The 10,434-nt window shown below is 40.5% G+C and overlaps 2 protein-coding genes across 2 annotated transcripts in view; both read right to left on the bottom strand.

Moving 5' to 3' along the window:
• The window catches only part of LOC137425102 (protein sidekick-2-like), a 547,704-nt gene that overhangs the window by 17,195 nt on the left and 520,075 nt on the right, over positions 1–10,434 (bottom strand). The gene's annotated exons all lie outside the window — the stretch shown is intronic.
• RPL38 (ribosomal protein L38) overlaps positions 1–10,434 on the bottom strand; it is a 275,214-nt gene that overhangs the window by 52,819 nt on the left and 211,961 nt on the right. The window lies entirely within an intron of this gene.

Raw genomic sequence — 10,434 nt, 5'->3', positions numbered from 1 at the left:
TTTTGTCCTTTCTGACAGAACAGCAATTACATCACATTGTCTATTTTACTTCGAGCCTCCCTAGCCGTTGTGTCGAGTGTACACTTATGAAACTCTCACATGCTTCTGCAGTACGACTGCTGTACTCAGTTCTGGTTCTTCTACAAGGTGTGCCAGATTGGCCTGGTGCTCTTGATTGCCAAACAATACATTGATGGCTTTCTTTTTGCCAATTCTTGACAGTGAGCTGTTGCGGTCACAACCTGTCAGTGCATGAAATCTTGGCAAGGCCATGCACTACAGCTGTGGTCCTAGTTCACCAGCCAGACTGTGCATAAGTATAATATTGTTACGGTTTTTAGAACCTTCACTTTGTAAAATAATAATTCTTGTAAATATCCCCCTTTGTAAAGGTTGCACCCTAGTTAGGCCATGTACAACACGTAGCAAACCATAGGCTTCTTCTTTAGTTATTTCATTAGTCTGTGTTTCAGTTAAGGATCTGTTTCCAATAGTTTGACTCTGCGTTGTATTAATCAAATAACCTAGGCCCCTTCAATTATCCCCAATCTCTCCTTCGCTCCAAAGTGCCAGTAGCCGTATTGCAGCATTCGCTGCCTTTTTGGGCTGGCAATAAAAGCGGGAGCGCAAGCCCTTTCACGGAAGAGCGGAGAGGGCAGAGACCAGGTGGAAGAGCAGAGAGCAGATGCGGGGGAGATCGGCAGATGCGAGAGAACAGCACAGAGGCGGCAAATATAAGAACATTGCGCAGAGGATCGTTTGGGACGATCGGTTTTGACAGGACCCGCCGTTGGTTTTGAGCGCGTTCGGCACGCTGTACGTACGCGCATTCCAGCCCCTCGCGTTTGTAAGGTCCGGTCGCGCGTCAAGCTGCCAGCCGTTCTTCATCCGCGGGCCCGGAGCCTGGACCATCCCATCGCCTGGACCCATCTGCCTGGACAATTATGGAAGTGTAACTCATTGGTCGGGACTAGTAAAGGAGCAGGTAGTCCAGGTGGTTCGTAAGAATGTCAGGAATGTATCTCAGAACATGGAACCTGGGAGTTCCTTTGTCCACCTGTATCATGGCCCCAGGCTAACACACATTCCCAAGCCTTCACTATTGTTTTGGACATCGGGATGCAAAGAGGGTGAAGGAACTCCCCAGCAGGGGGGCGAGCATGGTTGACCTCGGAGCATTTAGCGGAGGGAGGATTAGCGTGGCGGTGCCCATATAAACGAGAAACATACTTTGAGTGAGGAGCACTTGCCATGAGAACCTCTGCCCAAATGGAACGATCGAGTACGGAACGAGGACGGCGCAGAAGACCGAACGAAGAAGAACCAACGACTTGAAGAACTAAATTCGTTATAGTATTGTAGTTCTTCATTATATTGAAACAAGTGAATTATTAGCTAATAAAGCGTTGCTTTGTAAAAGCCCTGTTTAGTTATTTGTATCCTCCTGAGTCATATAACTATTCCCGAACAATATGGAGGCACCGCTGGGATCAATTGGACACATACAAGATCTTTAAAGGTGAGTGTGTCTTGTTTTTGTTCAGTATGATTTACGAACCTGGGAATAGTTATTTTGTATATACATGGAGGATTTGGCGTTTGGGCTTCCCCACGTACCATTGGTGCACGGAAGCCCTGATAAGGAATATATAGATGGGACCCTTGGCTCAGGTGCTGTGCTCGCGACACAAAGGATCCATATGAGCAGGGCCCGGGTGCTGTGTAATTAATTAGTACACAGAGAACCGATTACTAGGGTGCTGAAAAAATCGTAAAGATCCATTTTTTTGGAGCTGGCTCTCCCGGTGCTATGATTTATTCAAAGAACCAATGACTGTGTGATTAAGATGTATTTTAAGGTACCTTGTAAATAAATGTAATGATGTAACGAATTTTGTCACGACCGTCCGAGGTAAAAGTCCTACAAAATGTCTGCTCATTTTCTGGCCGAGTCGAAATTGCGTTGAGTTCCTATGGCATGCGCCATTAAAAGCGCTGTGTAATGGTTGAGCTCCCTTTATCTCGTTGTGGTCACGCAAATGAGCAAACGAAGTCACGGATGGAACATCGACAAACGATTGTAGCTATTATTCGTGTTTTTCTAAATGATTTCTGTAAATACGTATTTTTTTGCGCTGTGTAAATAAATGCGCTAGTTCGTCTGACACGCGTCACTGAGAAACGCGCGTCTGTAGACTTGCCTGCAAGTGGGACCGTGTGTTTGCAAGGATGCGTACGTTATACGCTGGGTATTAAAAGCCTTACTCTGTTCTGGAGGCGAATCGGCCCATGAAGTGCACCATGGGGCGATTTGTTTGCCGGGTCGGTTAGGTCCGTACACGTGTACAATCGTGTACACCCGTTTTGCACTTACAAACGTACTTTTGAGTTGCCCGCCCAGTTGCCCGTTGCTGGAGGACTCACTTAGCGTGCGAGAGAGGGCGGGAAATGGAGATATATATATATATATATATATATATATATATATATATATATATATATATATTTTTTTTTCTCCCAATTTGTGGTATCACGACGAAGCGGCTTATATCTTTGGAACGGCTGGTTGGATTTAGACAAATTAAACGGAATTGTGTAGGACGAAAGCCGTGGGTCCAACGTAAGGAGAAAAAAAAAAAAAAAAAAAAAAAGGGTGGAGGAGAGGAAAAAAATTTTTTGCCAATTTTTTCCCACCATTTTATAACACCTAAAAATCGTTCGATCAACATATAAATTAATGACAGACAACGCCATCTCATGCCGGTCCAGAATTATTATGAAAGATGGCGATTGGATGAAAATTGCATACCGACACTCCCTCACTGTCCCTCATTGTCCCTCATTTCCATTCCGGCTACCTGTCTCTTGTTCCCACTCCTTCTCCCTCCCTCTAGTTCCCATTGGCGGACGCTTTGCGAGAAGCAAAGCGTTTGTGGGAACCCTCAACCTCAACCTAAGTTGAAGTTGTTGCTGCAGTGTTGCAACGTTTTGCTCCAACGTTTTGGGAACATTCAAATGTTGGGTTTTGCTGACGTTTCCACAACGTTGTTTCAACGTTTTTCACATTACTTTCCTACAACATTGAAATAATGTTGTTGTAAAACGTTTCCACAACGTCGCTACGTTTCACTTTCGTTGTTGCAACGTTTTGCTCCAACGTTTTGGGAACACTCAAATGTTAAGTGAATCGGATGAGAATTCACGAGTTATTTAATTATTAGCGATTAATGAAGTACTTATTTAATTAATTACATTTCTTTCTCTTCTGACCATTAACTCAGGCACCTTTTGAGTAAGGAAGCTGATATTTGGACATGACAGTGACCAAGTGATGTGGCTAACAAGGATATTTTGATTTATTGATTAATCATTTAATCAATGCATTATTTAATTTTATAAATGACTTATTTAATTAAATTCCTAAAAGACACATCTTCGGACGAAGCACGTGTGGATTGGTTATGCTATCAGCCAATCAATTCGAATTTCAATTCGTGTGCAAATGATCAGTGTTTATCACAAGTCGTGATAAATTAATGAAATTATTGCTCCAAATTAATGGAATGAAATGTAAATCTTGAACCAGATGGGAACCATGGCCTCAGTGAAGGAAAAGTGACTGGGTGAAAAGAGTGATGGAAATGAATGCAGAAAGAGAGAAACAGACAGAGGCAGAGACAGACAGAGAGAGATAAACAGAGAGAAATAGACAGAGATAGACAGAGAGAGACAGACAGAGAGAGACAGACACAGAGAGATAGACAGAGAGAGACAGACAGAGAGAGATAAACAGAGAAAAACAGACAGAGAGAAATAGAAAGAGAGAGACAGACAGAGAGAGATAGACAGAGAGAGACAGACAGAGAGAGAGATAAACAGAGAGAAACAGACAGAGAGATAGACAGAGAGAGACAGACAGAGAGAGAGAGACAGACAGAGAGAGATAGACAGAGAGAGACAGACAGAGAGAGATAGACAGAGAGAGACAGACAGAGAGAGATAAACAAAGAGAGATAAACAGAGAGAGATAGACAGAGAGACACACAGAGAGAGACAGACAGAGAGAGATAAACAGAGAGAGATAGACAGAGAGAGACAGACAGAGAGAGATAAACAGAGAGAAACCGACAGAGAGATAGACAGAGAGAGACAGACAGAGAGAGAGACAGACAGAGAGAGATAGACAGAGAGAGACAGACAGAGAGAGATAGACAGAGAGACAGACAGAGAGAGATAAACAGAGAGATAGACAGAGAGAGACAGACAGAGAGAGAGACAGACAGAGAGAGAGACAGACAGAGAGAGATAAACAGAGAGAGATAGACAGAGAGAGACAGAGAGAGAGACAGAAAGAGAGAGATAGACAGAGAGATAGACAGAGAGAGATAAACAGAAAGAGATAGACAGAGACAGACAGAGAGAGATAGACAGAGAGAGACAGAGAGAGAGAGATAAACAGAGAGAGACAGACAGAGAGAAACAGACAGAGATAGATAAACAGAAAGAGATAGACAGAGACAGACAGAGAGAGATAGACAGAGAGAGACAGACAGAGAGAGATAAACAGAGAGAGACAGACACAGAGAAACAGACAGAGAGAGATAAACAGAAAGAGATAGACAGAGACAGGCAGAGAGAGAGACAGAAAGAGAGAGATAAACAGAGAGAAATATACAGAGAGAGATAAACAGAGAGAAACAGACAGAGAGAGATAAACAGAAAGAGATAGACAGAGACAGACAGAGAGAGAGACAGAAAGAGAGAGAGATAAACAGAGAGAAATAGACAGAGAGAGATAGACAGAGAGAGATAAACAGAGAGAGACAGACACAGAGAGAGAGAGACAGACAGAGAGAAACAGACAGAGAGAAACAGACAGAGAGAGATAAACAGAAAGAGATAGACAGAGACAGACAGAGAGAGAGACAGAAAGAGAGAGACAGACAGAGAGAGATAGAAAGAGAGAGACAGACAGAGAGAGATAAACAGAGAGAAACAGACAGAGAGAAATAAACAGAGAGAAACAGACAGAGAGAAATAGAAAGAGAGAGCGACAGACAGAGAGAGATAGACAGAGAGAGACAGACAGAGAGAGATAAACAGAGAGAAAGAGACAGACACAGAGAGAGAGACAGACAGAGAGAAACAGACAGAGAGAGATAAACAGAAAGAGATAGACAGAGACAGACAGAGAGAGAGACAGAAAGAGAGAGATAAACAGAGAGAAATAGACAGAGAGAGATAGACAGAGAGAGACAGACACAGAGAGACAGACAGAGAGAAACAGACAGAGAGAGACAGAAAGAGAGAGATAAACAGAGAGAAATAGACAGAGACAGACAGACAGAGAGAGACAGACACAGAGAGATAGACAGAGAGAGACAGACAGAGAGAGATAAACAGAGAGAAACAGACAGAGAGATAGACAGAGAGAGACAGACAGAGAGAGAGACAGACAGAGAGAGATAAACAGAGAGAGATAGACAGAGAGAGATAAACAGAGAGAAACAGACAGAGAGAGACAGACAGAGAGAAACAGACAGAGAGAGACAGACAGAGAGAGATAAACAGAAAGAGATAGACAGAGACAGACAGAGAGAGAGACAGAAAGAGAGAGATAAACAGAGAGAAATAGACAGAGAGAGATAGACAGAGAGAGACAGACAGAGAGAGACAGACACAGAGAGAGAGACAGACAGAGAGAAACAGACAGAGAGAGATAAACAGAAAGAGATAGACAGAGACAGACAGAGAGAGAGACAGAAAGAGAGAGATAAACAGAGAGAAATAGACAGAGAGAGATAGACAGAGAGAGACAGACAGAGAGAGACAGACACAGAGAGATAGACAGAGAGAGACAGACAGAGAGAGATAAACAGAGACAGACAGAGAGAAACAGACAGAGAGATAGACAGAGAGAGACAGACAGAGAGAGATAGACACAGAGAGATAGACAGAGAGAGATGCAGAATGATTGCAGTGATGCAGATTGCAATGATGCAGAATGATTGCACGAACTTGGGAAAGAACTTTCAAGCCCTATGGGATAAATTGGGTATTACAAGCAATGGAGTTTCAAAATTTAGCTGCTGGAAGGAATTTTACAGTCCCATTTCAGGATTTCAGGAGTCAGGGTTTAATATCTGCCATCAATTTTGGCTGTCTCACGAATGAAGGATGAGTTGCCTTTAGTGGTTGCAAAGTCGAATTTGTGGAGACCAGGCAAAATTGAGGAAAAATATATGTCAGATATGCCCCTAGTACAGAACAGTGATTCGTCAATTAGCATGAGGTAAGGATCAGAGGTGACGACCGATGATCTTCCATCTCAGTCAATGGATGGATCTATCCTGACATCATTGGGGAGGGGGCGTATACAGGGAGCCATCTAGAGTGATTAATGTGATATTATTGATGAATATTGATCTATGTATGGATATATATATGTGTGGTTACCATTGTGTGATTCCCCCTTCGACAGAGCGGACACCTGAGGATTCACCCATTTCATACTGACCCGTTTGGCTCATCTACTGATCTGTGAGATTGGGTTGTGCAAAAGCCACAGGTGAGAGAGATTCTCTGGAGGTCACCGTTTGAACAGGTGGAGAGATCCTTCCTGGAGGTATGAGTGAAGCTTTAGAGGAACAAGCTACAACACATCCAACGCTACTTTGATAAAAGGTGGAACAGACCCCAGTAGATTTATTTATAGTATATATAGTACAGGTGTGTACAGGTGTATTCCAAAACGCAGATCCTAGTAATCTACCTAGTACATTGAGTGAATATTGAGTGTTATTCACATACAGGCAGAATGGGAAATGGAACCTGCAAGAATACACAAGAACAACCAGAGATTCCACAAAAAGGTACTTGTACATATCATATGTACGACCGTTATGGTGCCGAAGCTATAAGACAGGTCGAGAATTGGTATTTGTGGACAAAGGGACATGCTGAGGAGTTTCCAAGAGATGGTACATTTGAGCGAAGTCGATTGGAAAGATTGGGACAAAGATTGAAAGCCAGGAAGAGACAGAATCTAATGGTAGACTGGCTTGCATTCCATCTTTGGGATGGTGAATCCAGACAACGGGAGGAGAAAGAACGGATAACGAATCTAGAACTTAAAATAAAAAGGATACAGGATACCGTGGAGGAGACAAATGCACAACTGCCCTCGAAATTAGGAATAAAAGTGACAGTTGCCCCATCTGATTTCCATTTGCCCCCCCCAAAAAGGACGGTACAGAGAATTTTTTCGTGTTTCAGGAGATAATGAGAGATTGCAGTGGCAACTCAGGGATGTAGAGATGCAGCCCAGCAATACAAGTGCACAGGTGCACAGACCAGGAAACGACAGAAACCGGTGTTTCGAGTGTGGAAAGATGGGACATTGGAGAAGATGTCCGTATGTCAACAGGAGGACAAGGTCATGGGGCAAACCAAGATCAAGGGTACCAGTGCTTACCAGTACCTCAGACAATGATTAGGCCTTCATTGCTGCAAATCCCAAATGATGATTGGCCTCAACAGATTCGATTACTGGACAAACATGAATAACTGTCGATGATTCTTGTGTCTGAAAAGTTTTCGGAGCAAGAATGATTCATTTTTTCTTTTTGCTTGTTAACAAATTAATAATTAATTGATCAAATGCCAAAATTGGATCTTCTATTTTGGGCACAGCAATTTTAAATTTACAAAGTTTGGAACAATTGCGTTGCAAATTTTTTGAAACCAAGTGAAGTCACATGATGATCAGGTGGGAATTTCGGACTATTGTTCCGCATGATTGATAGGTCAGTGGTCGACTGACATGCAAATGGGTGGGTAGTCAAATTTGGACAAATTATTGTGGGAACTGAAAGGGTAATTTCAATGTGACATCATAGGAGTTTTCTAAGAATAAACTTTTTGGTCCATTTGTGTATTAGCATTTATAAAATTGAAGGACAAATTTTATGAAATTGAAATAAAAAACTGACACCCATCCTGATCTGTAAATAATGGTTCCAACGCAAACAAATATGCATAATGCATGCGTGTGTGTGTGTTTTGTGTATCAATGTTTGTGTTTGTTGTTGTTGTTTTGTGTATCAATCTTACAAGATTGTTGACACCGACAGTGTGCCTTGTCTGAAAATAGATAGTTCCATGTGGATGGGATCGCATATCGAGAGAATTCGTAAAATAAAATAGAAATATAATTTGATTATGAAAATTATCACTTTTGTCAAGGGAGATGGAGAATAAAGATTTGATTTGCTGAGTTATGAGCAGCCATTCATTGATAGTAAAATTGGGAGTAATCTTGGGATTCCATTGTGATAGAATTTATATGAGAATCAAAGCTATTTATGGATATGAGCTTCATAAAAATGTGGGAGTACAAAATTAGCCAAATTTTGGAGAGGTCTTACACTGACTTCCCAGAGTACTCGGCTCACGGATTTTATATATATATAAACTTGAATTTTATCAGAATATAAATTGGGCTGTAATTGTATGTATGGATGTGTATTAGGCATAGATGATATGGGAAAATAGTAAAGAAAATTTTGCTGGTTTGAACTATTGTGAGTTTTGAGTTCTGGAGTTCAAACAAAGTCACTGGTTAACAGATGAGAATGGATAGTAAATAAATTCTTCGATGCTGGGTAAATTAAGTACGATATTACTAAGACTTATGAGAGCTATTGTTCTTCCTTACAGCAGTGGGAAATTATTGAAAAAATTAGATCCAACATAATGAATCTATAAATGAATGTCATAGGGATAATATCCTCAATTTGTACTAATTATTTGATTGTGGGTAAAGGAATTAATTTATCATAGTGGATTGTTAACAGCAGCCTGAAAATGTCCTGAGAGTGCATCCATGTAATCAGAAATCCCAGATTTGTTTTTACAAACAACATTTTGGTAGAGGTCTTGTGTGGACGAGCACTTACTCGGTAGATAAAAAACGGTACTGCATGCTGGCAGCCACTTTTGCGGCCATTTGGACCGAACAAATTGGGAGAAACTGTAATTGAATATGTAATTTACAGATGAGTATTTGGGAAGAAAAAGGGAATTTATTGAGATGAGAGACATTTTTCGAAGTTTTATTAAAGTGCTAAAATATGACACTCGGCAAGGCAAACTATTGGATGGGAAAATTAGATCTGGTTATATAGAAAAAAATTTTTATTGACCCCTTGAAGTTAACTCTTCGAATCATTGTTACACTGGCATTTTGAGTTCACATTGGAAATACTTTGGTAGAAACCTTTGGTTAAAACCTTTGGTTGCGGTATTTTGGAACGAACTGATAAACCATAGGAGATTGATAAGAATGAAACAAAAAAAATGGACCCAAAGTAGAAAGGTGGATTCATGCCTCTCATTGCAAACGAGCACAGGGGGCAAGGGAGGATGGTCCCACAGAAAATGAGGCTGTACTTAGCAGCCCAGCAGAACATTCAGTGGCAGATAAATGATAGTCGTGATTTACAGTCATTTGAATTACATTTTAACACCCCTTGCATTGATAAACATTACATTTTCAACATGTGATATTCCTACTTGGGATAGTGACATTTATTTGCCTACATGACATACAATTACCTACTGATATTAATACAACATGAGTGATAATGTATTACAACTACACTCATGATCAGGGGATTTAGTTCAACCCCGGGAGATAGGGGGATCAGGGTAAGACAAATAATCTGATTTATGTTACATATTAAGGGATTTTCTTTATTTACCTTTTAGGAAGCTTGTTAGTTTGGTATATAATGTTGAATGTCATCGACATATAATTATGTCATAGGTATGAATATATACAAGGAGTAGCAGACTTGTTTGTGGGTTTCGTAGTTATATTGGCAATTGTTTTAGTGGTGGTTTGCTTGAAAGCCTTAGTGACGGTGTGTTTGAATAAGGTAACCAACAACACTATGATAATGCATGAAGTAACACCACAGGAAAGAAATGTGGAACCACAAGAGGAAGACTTTTATGGCGACATAAATACTGAGATTAAAAGATTAAATCAAGTGATGTTGCAAATGAATACAGTAGAATTAAGATAATGACATAACGACAATGTTATGAGTTGTGTCAATTACAAGATCAGTGAACTCATATCACCACGAGTGACACACTGTTAGTAAAAAGAAAAAGAAAAAAAAAAAGAAGGAAAAGGAAAAGTGGGGAGGAATTATGGTAATAATACATTATGCTTAATTTGTTGGTTTGGGAAAATTTTTGTTGGGAATTAGATATTCCCGTTTGTGATTGTAATCATATACAATTTATTTTCTTAGAGAAGTGCTAAAATACCTGCACGAGTTAATTTTTGAACTATATTAACCTGAAAGCAATTGTGGATGCTATTCTTAGTTTAGTAGTGAAATACATACCTGATTAAATATTATT

Source organism: Myxine glutinosa, chromosome 1 (assembly GCF_964187855.1).
Source record: "Myxine glutinosa chromosome 1, kmMyxGlut1.1, whole genome shotgun sequence".
Classification (NCBI taxonomy): domain Eukaryota; kingdom Metazoa; phylum Chordata; class Myxini; order Myxiniformes; family Myxinidae; genus Myxine; species Myxine glutinosa.
This window is presented reverse-complemented; position numbering and strand designations above follow the sequence as displayed.